Source organism: Moschus berezovskii, chromosome Y (assembly GCF_049115385.1).
Source record: "Moschus berezovskii isolate FMDL1 chromosome Y, NW_MosBer_1.0, whole genome shotgun sequence".
In the NCBI taxonomy this organism is placed as follows: Eukaryota; Metazoa; Chordata; class Mammalia; order Artiodactyla; family Moschidae; genus Moschus; species Moschus berezovskii.
Genome location: NC_142489.1, coordinates 49,647,663 through 49,664,986, shown reverse-complemented (window position 1 = coordinate 49,664,986; position 17,324 = coordinate 49,647,663).

The following is a 17,324-nucleotide window of genomic DNA, read 5'->3' as shown; positions in this document are numbered from 1 at the left end:
AGCTTGATAGGGATTGCATTGAATGTATAAATTACTTTGGGTAGTATACTCATTTTCACAATATTTATTCTTCCAATCCATGAACACGGTATATTTCTCCATCTACTAGTGTCCTCTTTGATTACTTTCACTAGTGTTTTATAGTTTTCTATGTACAAGTCTTTTGTTTCCTTATGTAGATATATTCCTAAGTATTTAATTCTTTTCGTTGCAACAGTGAATGGAATAATTTCCTTAATTTCTCTTTCTATTTTCTCATTATTAGTGTATAGATATGCAAGGGATTTCTGTGTGTTGATTTTATATCCTGCAACTTTACTGTATTCATTGATTAGCTCTAGTAGTTTTCAGGTAGAGTCTTTAGGGTTTTCTGTGTACAGGATCATGTCAACAGTGAACAGTGAACGTTTTACTTCTTCTTTTCCAATTTGTATTCCTTTTATGTATTTTTCTGCTCTGATTGTTGTAGCCAAAAGTTCCGGAACTATGTTGAATAGTAGTGGTGAGAGTGGGCACCCTTGTCTTCTTCCTGACTTTAGGGGAAATGCTTTCATTTTTTCACCATTGAGGATAATGTTTGCTGTGAGTTTGTCGTATATAACTTTTATTATGTTGAGATATGTCCCTTCTATTCCCAATTTCTGGAGAGATTTATCATAAATGGTTGTTGTATTTTGTCAAAGGCTTTCCCTGCATCTATTGAGATCATCATATGATTTTTATTTTTCAGTTTGTTAATGTGGTGTAGTACGTTGATTGATTTGCGGACATTGAAGAATCCTTGCATTTCTGGAATAAAGCCCACTTTGTCATGATGTATGATCTTCTTAATGTGTTGTTGGATTCTGATTGTTAGAATTTCGTTAAGGATTTTTGCATCTATGTTCATCAGTGATATTCGCCTGTAGTTTTCTTTTTTTGGTGGGGGGAGGGATCTTTACCAGGTTTTGGGATTAGGGTGAAAGAGGCCTCATAGAATAAGTTTGGAAGTTTTCCTTCCTCAGCAATTTTCTGGAAGAGTTTGAGTAGAATAGGTGTTAGCTCTTCACTACATTTTTGGTATAATTCAGCTGTGAAGCCGTCTGAACGTGGGCTTTTGTTTGCTGGAAGCTTTCCTATTACTTCCTCTATTTCCGTGCTTGCGATGGGTCTGTTCAGATTATCTATTTCTTCCTGGTTCAGTTTTGGCGAGGTGTACTTTTCTAGGAATTTGTCCATTTCTTCCAAGTTATTCATTTTATTGCCATATAATTGCTGATAGTATTCTCTAATAATCCTTTGTATTTCTGTGTTGTCAGTTGTGATCTCTCCATTTTCATTTCTAATTTTATTGATTTGGTTTTTCCCCCTTTCTTTCTTGATGAGTCTGGCTAGTGGTTTGTCAATTTTATTTACCTTCTCAAAGAACCAGCTTTTGGCTTTGTTGATTTTTGCTATGGTCTCTTTAGTTTCTTTTGCATTTATCTCTGCCCTACTTTTTATGATTTCTTTCTTTTTGCTAACCCTGGGGTTCTTCTTTTCTTCCTTTTCTAGTTTCTTTAGATGTAGAGTCAGGTTATTTAGTTGACTTTTTTCTCGTTTCTTGATGTGTGCCTCTATTGCTATGAACTTCCCCCTTAGCACTGCTTTTACAGTGTCCCAGAGGTTTTGGGTTGTTGTGTTTTCATTTTCATTCAATTCTATGCATATTTTAATTTCCCTTTTTATTTCTTCTATGATTTGTTCATTATTCAGCAGTTTATTGTTCAGCCACCATATGTTGGCATTTTTAATAGTTTTTCTCCCGTAATTGAGATCCATTCTTACTGCATTGTGGTCAGAAAAGATGCTTGGAATGATTTCAATCTTTTTGAATTTACCCAGGCTAGATTTATGGCCCAGGATGTGATCTATCCTGGAAAAGATTCCTTGTGCGCTTGAGAAAAAGGTGAAATTCATTGTTTTGAGGTGAAATGACCTATAGATATTTTTTAGGTCTAACTGGTCTATTATATCATTTAAAGTTTGTGTTTCCTTCTTAATTTTCTGTTTAGTTGATCTATCCATAGATGTAAGTGGGGTATTAAAGTCTCCCACTTTTATTGTGTTATTGTTAATTTCCCCTTTCATAATTGTTAGCAATTGTCTTACATATTGTGGTGCTCCTATGCTGGGTGCATAAATATTTATAATTGTTATATCTTCTTCTTGGATTGATCCTTTGATCCATATGTAGTTTCCTTCTTTGTCTCTTTTCACAGCCTTTGTTTTAAAATCTATTTTATCTGATATGAGTACTGCCTCTCCTGCTTTCTTTTAGTCTCTATTTGCGTGGAATACCTTTTTCCAACCCTTCACTTTCAGTCTGTATGTGTCCCTCGATTTGAGGTGGGTCTCTTATAGACAACGTATATCGGGGTCTTGTTTTTGTATCCATTCAGCCAGCCTTTGTCTTTTGGTTGGGGCATTCAACTCATTTACGTTTAAGGTGATTATTGATAAGTATGATCCCGTTTCCATTTTCTTTATTATTTTGGGTTCGAGTTTATATACCCTTTCTGTGTTTCCAGTCTAGAAAAGATCCTTTAGTATTTGTTGGAGAGCTGGTTTGGTGATGCTGAATTCTCTCAGCTTTTGCTTGTCTGTAAAGCTTTAGATTTCTCCTTCATATTTGAATGAGATCCTTACTGGGTACAGTAATCTGGGCTGTAGGTTATTTTCTTTCATCACTTTAAGTTTGTCTTGCCATTCCCTCCTGTCCTGTAGAGTTTCTGCTGAAAGATCAGCTGTTATCCTTATGGGGATCCCCTTGTGTGTTATTTGTTGTTTTTCCCTTGCTGCTTTTAATATTTTTTTCTTTGTGTTTGATATTTGTTAATTTGATTAATATGTGTCTTGGGTTATTTTGCCTTGGGTTTATCCTGTTAGGGAATCTCTGTTTTTCTTGGACTTGGGTAATTATTTTGTTCCCCATTTTAGGGAAATTTTCAACTATTATCTCAAGTATTCTCTCATGGTCTTTCTTTTTGTCTTCTTCTTCTGGGACTCCTATGATTCCAATGCTGGGGCATTTAATATTGTCGCATATGTCTCTAATTTTGTCCTCATTTTTTTTATTCTTTTTTCTTTTTCCGACTCTGTTTCATTTATTTCTACAATTCTATCTTCTAGCTCGCTTATCCTGTCTTCTGCCTCCGTTATTCTACTGTTTGTGTCCTCAAGAGTGTTTCTGATCTCATCTATTGTGTTATTCATTGTATATTGACTCTTTTTTATTTCCTCTAATTCCTTATTGAACATTTCTTCCATCTTCTCAATCCTTTTCTCTAGTTTATTTATCTGTAACTCCATTTTGCTTTCCATATTTTGAATCATTTTCACAATTAAAATTCGAAATTATTTATTGGGTAGGTTCCCTATATCTTCCTCTTTTGTTTGTGTTGTTGGGCATTTATCCTGTTCCTTTACTTGTTGAGTATTTGTTTGCCTCTTCATCTTTCTTTATTGCAGTGTTTGGGGTGGGCTTTCAGCCTTCTGACAGTTTGTGGAGTTCTTTTTATTGTGTAGTTACTTCGTTGTGTCTGGGGTGATGGGTGACTTGTCAAGGTTCCCTGGTTAGGGAAGCTTGAGTAGATGTTCTGGTGGGTGGAGCTGGATTTCTTCTCTCTAGAGTGCAATGAAGTGTCCACTAATGACTTTGAGATGTCAGTGGGTTTGGGGTGGCTTTGGGCAGCCTGTATATTGAAGCTCAGTACTATTTTCCTGTGTTGCTGGATAGCTTGCTTAGTATGTCTTTCACTGAAACTTGTTGACCCTTGTGTTGTGCCTGCTTTCAGTGTATGTATTGAGGTCTTTGATGAGTACCTATCAATTAATGTTCTCTGGAACCGGAGATCTCTGGTATTCTCACGATTTGGCCTTAAGCCTCTGCCTCTGGTTTTCAGTCTTATTCTTACAGGAGGCTCAAGACTTCTCCCTCTTCTGTTTTCTGGTCTCCTCAGTATCTACTTCCCATCCTGACACCAGGATGAGGTGGTGGACACTTTGTTCCCCCCCCACCCCCCGGCTCTCCTATTCAGTCCTCCTATAGGGAGGGAGGAAGAGCTAACAAATATCCCTGGCATCTGTGGGGAGTGCTCGCAGTGTCTCGGCTACACTGGGAATGCTCCCGCTCGAGGCATGTGTGCTTTCCCTGTTTATGCTGCTTAGGCTTTAGTTTGCTCTGCTGCGAGCTGTCCGCAGCTGGCGCTGGGTTACATGCACTTCCCAGGTCTGAGGGGCTCAAGTTCAGGTCCTTGGGAACTCGACAAAGCCACAGACTTGGCTGGGCCTGCGTTTTGTGCCTTCCCTGGTCCTAGCAGCTCAGGTGACCAGGCGTTTGGTCGCTGAGACTTATCGCCTTCCCTGTCCCTGCCGCTCGGTTTTCTGGGAGTACAACCGGCGCAGTTTCTCAGGCGGATATTGACCGGCCTGAACCCAAGAAGTCCTGGCCAGCAAGGAAGCCTGCTTGCAGCTTGGCACGGGAAGCCTCTCTGGCACCGTGGCTGCCCCCGCCCAGGTGAGGGCTGCCCTCCCCGACCGCGTTGGTGGGGGCTGGGGGATGGGCTACCAGCTGCCAGCTTGCTCTGCTCAGCGTCCAGTTCTTTGGGCGGGCTGGCTTGGGGCTTTTCGCAGGCTTTTTCCAGCCCTCTCGCCCTTCAGCTGCAACCTCTGCTCTGGTATCTTAAGTTCGAGCCCTCAGTTTGCCCTGGTGCGTTCAAGCCTGGTTCTCCCTCTAAACGCAGCCGCCGGTTCTCCCTCTAAGCGCACAGCCATTCTCCCTCTAAGTGCAGCCGCCAGTTCTCCCTCTAAGCGCAGCTGCTGACGTCTCCTTGCCCAGCCCCTGCCTGCTAGTGAGGGGTTCGGACGTCTGCGCCGCTTCTCCGCTGAGAGTTTCCTCTGGGCACTTAGTCTGTGAGTTTTAATTATTTATGTCTTTTGTCTTCCAGTTATGTGGCCCTCTGTGGTTCCACTCGCCAGTGTTTCCAGGTGTTTGGAAACTTCTCTCTCTCTCTCTCTTTTTTTTAAGCCTCCCTTTCTGGGACGGAGCTCCACCCCTCCCTCTTTTGTCTCTCTTTTTATCTTTTTATCTATTTCCTACCTCCTTTTGTTGACTATGGGTTGCTTTTCTGTGTGCCTGATGTCCTCTGCCAGTATTCAGAAATTTTTTGTGGAATTTACTCAGTGTTAAAATGTTCTTTTGTTGATTTTGTGGAAGAGAAAGTGGCCGCCCCGCCCTATTCCTCCGCCATCTTCCGGTGCTCCCCCAATTTCTTTAGTTCTAAGTGCAAATATTTCTTGAGCCCCAGGTAATGCCTTGGGACCGTATGGTGTTTGTCCCAGCTACTAAGTTCCACCACGCTAGCACAAAAGCATCCACAGACAATTCACCCATTCTGTCGTTTTTAAGATTGCATCCAAGTACTGTATTTTGGACTCTATTGTTGACCATGATGGCTACTCCATTTATTCTAAGGGATTCCTGCCCACAGTAGTAAATATAATCGTCATCTGAGTTCAATTCACCCATTCCAGTCCATTTTAGTTCACTGATTATTAGAATGTCAACGTTCACTCTTGTCATCTCCTGTTTGACCACTTCCAATTTGTCTTGATTCATGGACCTAACATTCCATATTCCTATGCAATATTGCTCTTTGCAGCATCGGACCTTGCTTCTATCATCAGTCCCATCCACAAATGGGTATTGTTTCGTTTTGGCTCCATCACTTCATTCTTTCTGGAGTTATTTCTCCACTGATCACCAGTAGCATACTGGGCACCTACCAAACTGTGGAATTCCTCATTCGGTATCCTATCATTTTGCCTTTTGATACTGTTCATGGGGTTCTCAAGGCAAGTATACTGAAGTGGTTTGCCATTCCCTTCTCCAGTGGACCACATTCTGTCAGAGACCTCTCCACCATGACCCGTCCGTCGTGGGTGGCCCCACCTGGCATGGCTTAATATCATTGAGTTAGACAGGACTGTGATCCACATGATCAGATCACCTAGTTTTTTGTGATTATGTTTTCATTGTGTCTGCCCTCTAATGCCCCCTCCCAACACCTGCTGTCTTATTTGGTTTTCACTTACCTTGGTTGTGGAATATCTCTTCACAGCTGCTCCAGCAAAGTGACGCTGCTGTACCTAACACTGGACGAGGGGTATCTCCTCAAGGCCACCCCTCCTGACCTTGAATTTGGAGTATCTCCTCTCGGCCCTCCTGTGCCCATGAAGCCACGGCCTCCTGGGCGTGGGACAGCTGTTCTCAGCCACCGCCCTGACCTTGGGCGTGTGGTAGCTGTTCTCAGCCATGCTTCTGCGTGTGGTTGGTTGTGCCAGAGCCAGCGTCTCTCGCATCTGCGCCGCTGAAACCGGCGTCTCTCTCATCACTATGCACAAAGTTAGATTAGGTGATGGAAATCCAGTTGAGCTATTTCAAATCCTGGAAGATGTTGCTGTGAAAGTGCTACACTAGATATGTCAGCAAATCTGAAAAACTCAGCGGTGGCCAAAAGACTGGAAAAGGTCAGTTTTCATTCCAATCCTTAGGTAAGATAATGCCAAAGAATGCTTAAAATACAGCATAATTGTTCTCATCTCACATGTTAATCATGCGGTGCTAGAAAGTGTCTTTAAAAACTAGAACGTGACTTGGCCCACAGAGGCCCGTAGAGTCATATCTACGGTATTTCCAAAGGTATGTACAGATGTGAGAACACCAAGGGATTACTGATTGTGAACTGCTCTGCTGGGGAAGACTTGTGAGATTCTTTTGAACTGCACGAATACCATACAAATGAATTGTAAAGAAAATCGACTTTGAAGACTCATTGGAAGTACTGATGCTGAAAATAAAACCCTGAAGCTTTGTCCACCTGAGTCAAAGAGCTGACTCATTAGAAAAGACCCTGATCTTTAGAAAATTTTGAAAGCAGGAGGATCCGTGAGTGAGAGAGGATGAGACATTTGCAGAGCATCAGTGATTCAAAGAACATGGTCTCGGGAAAACTATGTGAGAAAGTGAGGGACAGAGAGGCGTCTTGTGCTTGAGTCCAAGGGGACACAAAAAATCAAACATGGCTTAGTGGCTGAAGAACAATAGCATTTCAATTAATTAATAAAGTGGGTCTTGTAGACTTGCAGTTGGTCCCAAATTATCAGAGGAATAGGAGGACAAGACCACTCTCTCCCCAGCAAATCATCTAAGCATAGAGTGCACATGGAAGAACTTCCAGAAAACAATCTGGGAACACTGTTGACTGGTCCAAGATACCCAGTAGTCAACATGTTTGTTTGTTTGTTTGTATCCAAAAGGAGCTAGGGAAAAATAAAAGAGACACAAAGACAAAGTATTTAGGGGCTGAGGCTGGTCTTGGAGGGGACGTTGTAAATGAGAAGAAGCTTGCAGACAGTTGTAAACCCTCTCAGATCAGTGACAGTGGAGAACTCAGGGATCGCATAGAGCAACATAACCAAAGGAAAGAAAAACAAAAGCAAATGTTCCTAACTGTAATTACCAGTGGAGAAACATCTCAGATACTCCTGTCTACCATCACTGAGGTGGACCTGGGAGGGATGCCTGGGTTCTATTATATAACCTAAGAAAAGGACCCAGCTTTAACGCTCTGAGGATGATCTGACAGAGCTAAGGTGATGTAGCCACCTAAACCATGGGAACGCCAGAGACGACAAAAATGCAAAAAAGGACCTTTCTTGAGAGAAATCTCTATGGCCACATAGTGAAAACAGACACTCAGAACAAAAGATTGCAGATTACAAAATATCAAAGATGTGCAAACAGGCTGCCATTTATGGCCCTTTCCTCCACGGAGGCAGAGAGGAATGTTTGCATCAGATAGAGGCAGAAGGCACGTGGCTGCTGTTACATCAGCCCCAGAGACCACATCTCTCACCAAGCTCTGAGCAGGCTGCCAGATGCTAACTATGTCTTCCTGGGTTCATGCTCAGAGCTCATAAGCCAGGAGGGTCAAAACATGAGTTCAGCACCCCTCTGAAGACACACGGAATTCTTGCAAATTGTCTTTCTGGCAAAGCCAACAATGAAGAAAATTTACACGGCTGAAAACAGCCAGGAGTTAAAACTCCCCTCCAGGTCCTGCACACCATTCTATGCTAAGCAAAGAATTTTCTCACCTGAACAAAAAAATGGACATTAAGGCTGATTACACCCAACTTCCAATGGGTCCAGCCTATGCCCGATCTCCAAAATTCCTTGCCCCAGACATTTAAGAGACAACTACTCCAAACAACCTTGGAGAAGAACAGGTTCCTTTAAGACAGTGACTTTCCACATATATGCCTATATATAGGCATATTATTTTCCTGGGTTAGTGCAACAGCTCATTAATCTGACTGCCTCCGTTTCTTGTCTCATTAAAGGTGATCTATTCCTGAAAAGTGCCAGTCTAATTCCTGTTCTGAACGTTGACTTCTCTAACTCCCTTACCCTACAACAAACCAAGTGGCTGGGACATGATAGGTACATAAGATGCATGGCCAGTACCTTGCCGGCCACACAGTTGCCTGAGCAGTTTGGACCTGGGAAGGAAACAAAGCATATAACCCATGATGTTCAGTGCCCTTGCAGAGCACCTGAGAGCCTGAGTGGCTTAGACTTGGGAAGGGCATGAAACACAAGGCCCACTTTGGGCAGTACCCACGCTGATCACCCAGGAACCTGAGCAGGGTGAACGGAGAATGTCCATGTCACCTATCGCAGTGGCAGGCCACTGTGGTCCATTTACCTTAAGCACCCCGACCCATATATCGCATCAGTCTTTATTTTCAATGTCCTCCCCCTCACCATTGCACCACTGAGCAAGTAAGGTCATATAAGGGCCTGCTGCCCCCTAGTGTTAGGTGCAAACTAGTCATGTGTAAACTTGTCACGGAAGAAAATTGCAAACTGAGGAAATAAAAAGAAGCAAAGAAGGGTGAACTAACCCTTAAATGACAGGTGCAATAAATTGAAAATCTGAGGTTAATGCAGAAAATGTGCAATTCAGGGCAACAATAGATTTTGATAACAAGTCAGTTAGTCTGTCCTTCAGTCCAGTCGGTTAGTAGTATCTGACTCTATGTGACCCAATGAATCACAGCATGCCAGGTCTCCCTGACCATCACCAACTCCTGGGATTTACTCACACTCATGTCTATTGAGTCAGTGATGCCATCCAGGCATCACATCCTCTGTCACTCCTCCTCCTCCAGCCCCCAATCTCTCTAAGCATCAGATCATTTTCCATTGAATCAACTCTTAGCATGATGTGGCCAAAGTATTGGAATTTCAGCTTTAGCATTAGTTCTTCCAATGAACACCCAGGACTGATCTCCTTTAAGATGGACTGGTTGGACCGCCTTGAAGTCCAAGGGTTGGAAAAAGAGACCATCTGACCCTGATCTGACACTACTAAGCTCACAGCAACTCTAGAGAAATTCTTAGATTATTTTTTATTTTATTCATATTTTTATTAATGAAACTTTTTATCTATTCCTTATCATTCCCTTAGATTCATTTCTATATACTACACTAAAAGTTTGAGAGTTATTTTGGCTTCTATCATTTTTTCGAGTATTTATAGTGCTTTATATAGATATAGATAGCATATTAAAAAGCTGAGATATTACTTTGTCAACCAAGATCCGTCTAGTCCAGGCTATGGTTGTTCCAATGGCCATGGATGGATGTGAGAATTGGACTGTGAAGAAAGCTGATCGCCGAAGAATTGATGCTTTTGATCTGTGGTGTTGGAGAAGACTCTTGAGTGTCCCTTGGACTGCAAGGAGATTCAACCAGTCCATTTTAAAGGGGATCAGTCCTGGGTGTTCATTGGAAGGACTGATGCTATAGTTGAAACTCCAACACTTTGGCCACTTCATGCGAAGAGTTCACTTCCTGGAAAAAACTCTGATGCTGGGAGGGGTTGTTGGCAGGAGAAGATGTGGACGACAGAGAATGAGATGCCTGGATGGCATCACTAACTCAATGGACATGAGTTTGAGTGAACTCCGGGAGTTAATGATGAACAGGGAGGCCTGAAGGAGATGGCAATGGCAAGCCACTCCAGTACTCTTGCCTAGAAAATCGCATGGACAGAGGAGTCTAGTGAGCTGCAGTCCATGGGGTCGCTACTAGTCGGACACGACTGAGCGACTTCTCTTTCACTTTTCACTTTCATACATTGGAGAAGGAAATGCAAACCACTCCAGTGTTCTTGCCTGGAGTATCCCAGGGATGGTGGAGCCTGGTCAGCTGCCGTCTATGGGGTCGCACAGAGTTGGACATGACTGAAACTACTTAGCAGCAGCAGCAGCAGCAGCGGGGAGGCCTGGCGTGCTGTGATTCATGGGGTCGCAGAGAGTCAGACATGACTGAGTGACTGAACTAAACTGAACTGAACACTTATTCTACTCAAATTCTTCCAGAAATTTGAAGAGTAAGGGAAATTTCCAAACTCATTCTATGAGGCCACCAACACCCTATCAGAAAAAGATGGCTTAAGAAAAGAAAACTACAGGCCACTAACACTGATGGAGATAGATGCAAAAATCCTTAACAAAATCCTAACAAACAGAATCCAACACCATTTTAAAAAGATCATACTTCATTACTAAGTGTTTTTTATCTCATGGATCCAAGGATTCTTTAATATCCAATAGTCATGTTAACAAATTAAATGATAAAAACCGTATAATTATCTTAAGATGCAGTTAAGGTCTTTGACAAAATTTGACATTCATTTATGACTAAATAAATAAATAAAACCCTCCAGAAAGAAGGAATATAAGGAACACACCTCAACATCAAAAAGCTACATATGGCAAACCCACAGCAAGGATGATCCTCAATGGTGAAAAATTGAAAGCATTTATCCTAAAGTCAGGAACAAGACAAGAATGCCCTCTCTCACCACTACTATTAAACACAGATTTGGAAATTTTAGCCACAGCAATCAGAGAGGAAAAAGAAATCAAAGGAATCCCTGTTGGAAAAGAAGAATTAAAAATCTCACTCTTTGAGGATATCATGATCTTCTATTAAGAAAACCCTTAAGACTCCACCAGAAAATGGCTAGAGCTACGCAATAAACATAGCAACATTGCAGGATGTAAAATTAACGCCCAGAAATTCCTTGCATACCCACACACTAACAATTAGAAAACAGAAAGTCAAATTAAGGAAACATTCCCATTTACCATTTAAATGAAAAAAATAAAATACTTAGGAATAAATCTACCTAAAGAAACCAAAGTCCTATATATAGAAAACTAAAAAACACTGATGAAAGAAATCAAACAGGATAAATAGATGGAGAAATATACCATGTTTATGGATTAGAAGTATCAAAATAGTGAAAATGAGTATACCACCTAAAGCAATCTATACGTTCAATGCAATCCCTATTAAGCTACACATGGTATTTTTCACAGAAATATTAACAAATAATGTCACAATTTGTATGGAAATACCAAAAACCTAGAATAACCAAAGAAATCTTGAGAAGGACGAATAGACCTGGAGGAATGAACCCGATTGACTTCAGGCTATACTACAAAGATGTAATCATCATGACCGTATGGCACTGGCACAAAGATAAATTATAGATCATTGGAACAAATAGAAAGCCCAGTAATGAAGCCACACACCCATGGACAATTTCTCTTTGACAAGGGAGGAAAGTATATACAACGGAAAAAAGTCTCTGAAACAATTGGCACTAGGAAAACTGGTCATTCCCCTGTAAAAGAATGACACCATCAATGAGGAACCATCTCAGACCGTTCAGAATGGATACTACCCAGAAGTCTACACAAAATAAATTCTGGAGTGGTGTGGAGAAAGGAGATCCCTCTTACACTGTTGGTGGGACTGCAAACTAGTACAGGCACTATGGAGAACATTGTGGAGATTAGCTAAAAAATTGGGAACAGTACTGCCCTATGATCCCACTGCCTGACATACCCACCAAGGAAACCAGAATTGAAACAGACACGTGTATCCCAAAATTCATCACAGCACTGTTTATAATAGCCAGGACATGGAAGCAACATAGATATCCACTGGCAGAAGAATAGATAAGAAATCTTTGGTACATATACACAAAGGAACATTACGCAGTCATTTAAAAGATTTATTTTGAATCAGTTCTAATGAGGTAGATGAAACTTAAGCCTATTACACAGATAAGAGTAAGTCAGAACAAAACTATGGTACACTAATGTATATAATGGAATTTCAAAATATTATATCAATGACACTATAGGCGAGATGGCAATAGAGACATAAATGTATAGAACAGTCTTTTGGACTCTGTGGGAGAAGGTGAGAGTGGGATGATTTGAGAGGACAGCATTGATGCATACACATTATCATATGTGAAACAGATCACCAGTTTCGGTTCGATACATGAGACAAGGTGCTCAGGGTTGATGCACTGGGATGACCTGGAGGTTTGGGATGGGAATGAGATGGAAGGAATGTACACATCAAGAACAAAAGTAAAATCATGGCTGATTCATGTCAATGTATGGAAAACCCACATCAATATTATAATTAGACCCCACTTAAATAAATTTTTTAAATGTACTAAAAAAAAAAAAAACCTGTTGGACTTCTTCAGTGATCCAGGGACTTAAGAATTTGCCTGTCAATGCAGGGGACATGGGTTTGAATCTTGGTCTGAGGAGACCTCACATACTACCAAAGTAGATAAGCCTGTGTGCCCCCAACTACTGAACCTGAGAGCCCCAGAGCTTGTGCTCCAGAAGAGAAGGCATTGTCATGAGAAGCTAGCTCACTGCAAGGAAGATTAACCCAAATTACTGCAACTAGAGAAACATTGTGTACAGCAATGTAGATTCATTGTAGCCGTAAATAAATAAATAACTACTAAAATTATGAATAAATGAACTCTAGATACATAAATTTCTTCCATGTAATATGAAATTTTTGTATTTCATTGAATATCCAAATGCTGATTTATTACTTGAAATATGGAATTCCTGTATTTCAAATATGAAAAATAAGGGCAATATTTCTAAACAAAATATAAATTTTCTATATTTCATATATGAGTATCTTAGTGTAGATTTTCCTATATGATTCTCTAAATTTCACATATGAAAATCTAGGTGTCAGTTCTATTTGAAAGTTGGAATTCTCTATAATTCACATTTTAAATTCAGGATGGCTATGTTTCCTACTACTAATGTGGAATTCCCTAATTTTGTATGAAAATCTGGGTGTAGATTTTTGTAGATGAAGAATGCAAGTTTCTTTATTTCAATCTTTATCATCAAAGCTACCAGGGAATTTTAATAGATTTAGGAAAACCGCCAAGATTTTATAAAATTAACACCAAAAATAGTTGTCCTTTTCATTATTGCTGTGCTGTAAAAACAGGAAATCAAGCGATACGTGGAGTAACAGGCAAGTTTGGACTTCAGGTAAAAAGTGATGCAGAACAACGACTAAAGGCAGAGTTTTGCAAATAGAAAATTTAAAAATGGAAAGAGTGACAGACAGTGTTCTTGGGCTCCAAAATCACCAGGGATAGTGATTACAGCCGTGAAAATAAAAGACTCTCACTCCCAGGAAGAAAAACTATGACAAGCCTAAACACAATGTACAGAGAAGCAGAGACATTGCTTTGTCGATAAAGGTCCATATAGGCAAAACTAGGTTCTTTCCCAGTCGATATGTATGGATGTCTCTCATGTGTGGCCCTACACAACATGTAGTTTCACTGACAGACAAGGCAGTGTTCCATGTGATGGATTGGTTAGGTTTCTCTTATTGTGGTTTCACTCTTTCTGCCCTTGAATACCCTCTCTCAGCACCTAACATCTTACTGGGGTATCTCTTGCTTTGGACTTGGAGTATCTCTTCACTGCTCCTACAGCAAAACACAACCTCTGCTCCTTACATTGGGTGTGGGATATCTCCTCTTGTCTGCTGACTGCTCCAATGCCATACAGCCACAACTCTCACCTCCAGCCAGTTGGGAAAACTAAGCAATGGGCAAGGAATGGAAAAGGTCAGTTTTCATTCCAAGCCCAAAGAAAGGCAATGCCAAAGAATACTCAAACTACAAAACAATTACCTTCATCTCACGTGCTAGTAAAGTAATGCTCAAAATTCTCCAAGGCAGGCTTCAACATTATGTCAATCGTGAAATTCCAGATGTTCAAACTACTTTGGAAAAGGCAAAGGAATTGGAGATCAAATTTCAAACATCTCCTGGATCTCTGAAAAAACAAACAAACAAACAAGAGAGTTCCAAAAATCATCTATTTCTGCTTTATTGACTATGCCCAAGCCATTGACTCTCTGGATCACAATCAACTGTTGAAAATTCTTCAATAGATGGATATATCTTCATTCAACAAACATGAGTCTGAGCAAAGAGTTGGAGATAATGAAGGGCAGGGAACCCTGGAGTGCTGCTGTCCATGTTCTTGCAGAATTGGGTATGGCTGATCAACTGTAAAACTGCAATAACTCAGTTTCACATTTGTCAATCAGGAGATTTTCGAACCTGAAATATGGAATTCTGTATATACCCTTAGAAAAATTAGATGCTTCTTTATGAATTATGGGCATCTCTCTGTTTCATTTATGGAAGTATGGTTGGATATTTTACTTCTTAAACTATGAGGGATTCAATTACTCAGGCACCCAAATTTTAATAAAAATATGTTTACATATAGTATGGAGTATTTTTCATTTCAAATGTGGAAATCAATGTATGCATGTCCTTATAGGATCTATTTCACATATGATGATGGGCACACTGTTGAATTTTCTGTTTCTTGTGTTGAAGTCTGACACCAGACAGTCCTTCAGCAAAGATGAAATTCTGTTTCACATATGAATATCTAGTGCAGATTTTAAGACATGAATTATGAACGTCTCTATAATTCATATTTGAAAATCTGGGGACCGAGTCTCCTTACATGATAATTCTTGGCATATCACATATGAACATTTTTTTAAATGAAATATCCAATTTTTTGTATTACAGTTATGAAATTCTGAATGCAGAGATGTATGCAGGGAATATGAAAATCTCTATTTCATTTCTCAAAGTACGGTCACTGATTTTCAATCTGAGTAGTGGAATTTTTTATATTTCTCGTTTGAAAATTTGTGTGCTGACATTCCTTCCAGAAATATGGAATACTGTGGGTTTAACATTTGTAAAACAGGCATCTGTTTGCCTACAATAAATATGGAATTTTCTGTATCATATAGAAAATTTTCTTGAGCTATGGAATCCTGTTTATTTCAGCAAAGAGAATTTGAAGGAAGACCTTCTGCTATGAAATATGGAATACTGTATATTTTGCATTTGACAAACTTGGGACAATATTCTCATATGGAATATGAATTCTCAGTTATTCACATAAGAAAATTTGTGTCAGACTTTCATACATAAGTTTTGCAATATTCCACGATTTAGAAATTAAGATCTGGGCCAAACAGGCAAATGTACATAATTTATGTTGCCTGTAAGAAAATGTGGCCACATAATTCCCTACTTAAATTTAGTATTCTCTATATTAAAATTTGAAAGCCTGGGTGAAAATATCCCTACATGATATAGGAAAAAAAATCTATATTTATTTTGAAAATCTGGGTGCCAATATTTCTACATGGATTAGGTAAATCACTATAACCAAATTTGGATTTCTAGGTTGTGTTGAAATATAAGATCTGAATATTTCACATATGGAAATCTGGATGCCATTTTTACCTCATATTTACAACTTATACCATGAAAAAGATATTAAGAAGAGGTGGCAAGAACACCGAGAAGAACTGTACCAAAAAGATCTTCACAATTCAGATAATCGCGATGGTGTGATCACTCATCAAGAGACTGACATCCTAGAACGTGAATTCAAGTGTGCCTTAGGAAGTCTCATTAGGTACAAAGCTAGTGGGCTTGATGGAATTTCACTTGAGCTGTTCCAAATCTTAAAACATGATGCTGTGAAAGTGTTGCACTCAGTATAAAAGCAAATTTGGAAAACTCAAAAGTAGCCATAGGACTGGAAAATATCAGTTTTAATTCCAATTCCAAAGAAAAGCAATGCCAAAGAATGTTCAAACTACCACATAATTGTATTCATCTCACAAGGTAGTAAAGTAATGCACAAAAATCTCCAAGCCAGACTTCAACAATACATGAACTGTGAAATTCGAGATGTTCAAGCTGGTTTTAGAAAAGACAGAGGAACCAGAGATCAAATTGCCATCATCTTCTGAATCATTGAAACAGAAAGCAACTTCACCATTATTAACTCTGCCAAAGCCTTTGTGTGTATCACAATAAACTGTGGTCAACTGTTCAAGAGATGGAAATAGCAGGCCACCTTACCTGCCTTTTGAGAAATCTGTATGCTGTTCAGGAAGCAACAGTTAGAACTAGACATGGAACAACAGACAGTTTCAAAATAGGAAAAGGAGGATGTCAAAGCTGTATTGTCACCCTGATTATTTAACTTTTATGCAGAGCACATCAAGAAAAATTTGAACTGGATGAAGAACTAGCTGGAATCAAGATTGCTGAGAGAAATGTTTATAACCTCAGAGATGCATATGACACTACCCTTACGGCAGAAAGCGAAGAATGAAAAAGCTCTCTGAATGAAAATGATAAAGAAGAGTGAAAATGCTAGCTTAAAGCTGAACATTCAGAAAACGAAAATCTTGGCATATGATTCCATTTTTTTTTTTTTTTATTTTGGAGGCAAATTACTTTATATTAATACATTGGTTGGTTTTTCCATACATTGAAACGAATCTGCCCCGGGTGTACATGTGATACCGCTCTTGAACCCCCCTCCCACCTCCCTGTTACCCATATCCTCCCTCCAGGTCATCCCCGTGCACCAGCCCCAAGCATCCTGTATCATGCGTCGAACCTGGACTGGTGATTCTTTTCACATATGATAATATACATGCTACAATGCCATTCTATCAAATCATCCCAACTTCACCCTCTCCCACAGAGTCCCAAAGACTGTTCTATACACCTATGTCTCTTTTGCTGTCTCGTATGCAGCCATAAAATTAAAAGACGCTTACTCCTTGGAAGGAAAGTTATGACCAACATTGATAGCATATTAAAAAGCAGAGACGTTACTTTGCCAACAAAGGTCCGTCTAGTCAAGGCTATGGTTTTTCCCACGGTCATATGTATGTGATAGTTAAACTGTGAAGAAAGTTGATCACCGAAGAATTGATGCTTTTGAACTGTGGTATTGGAAAAGAC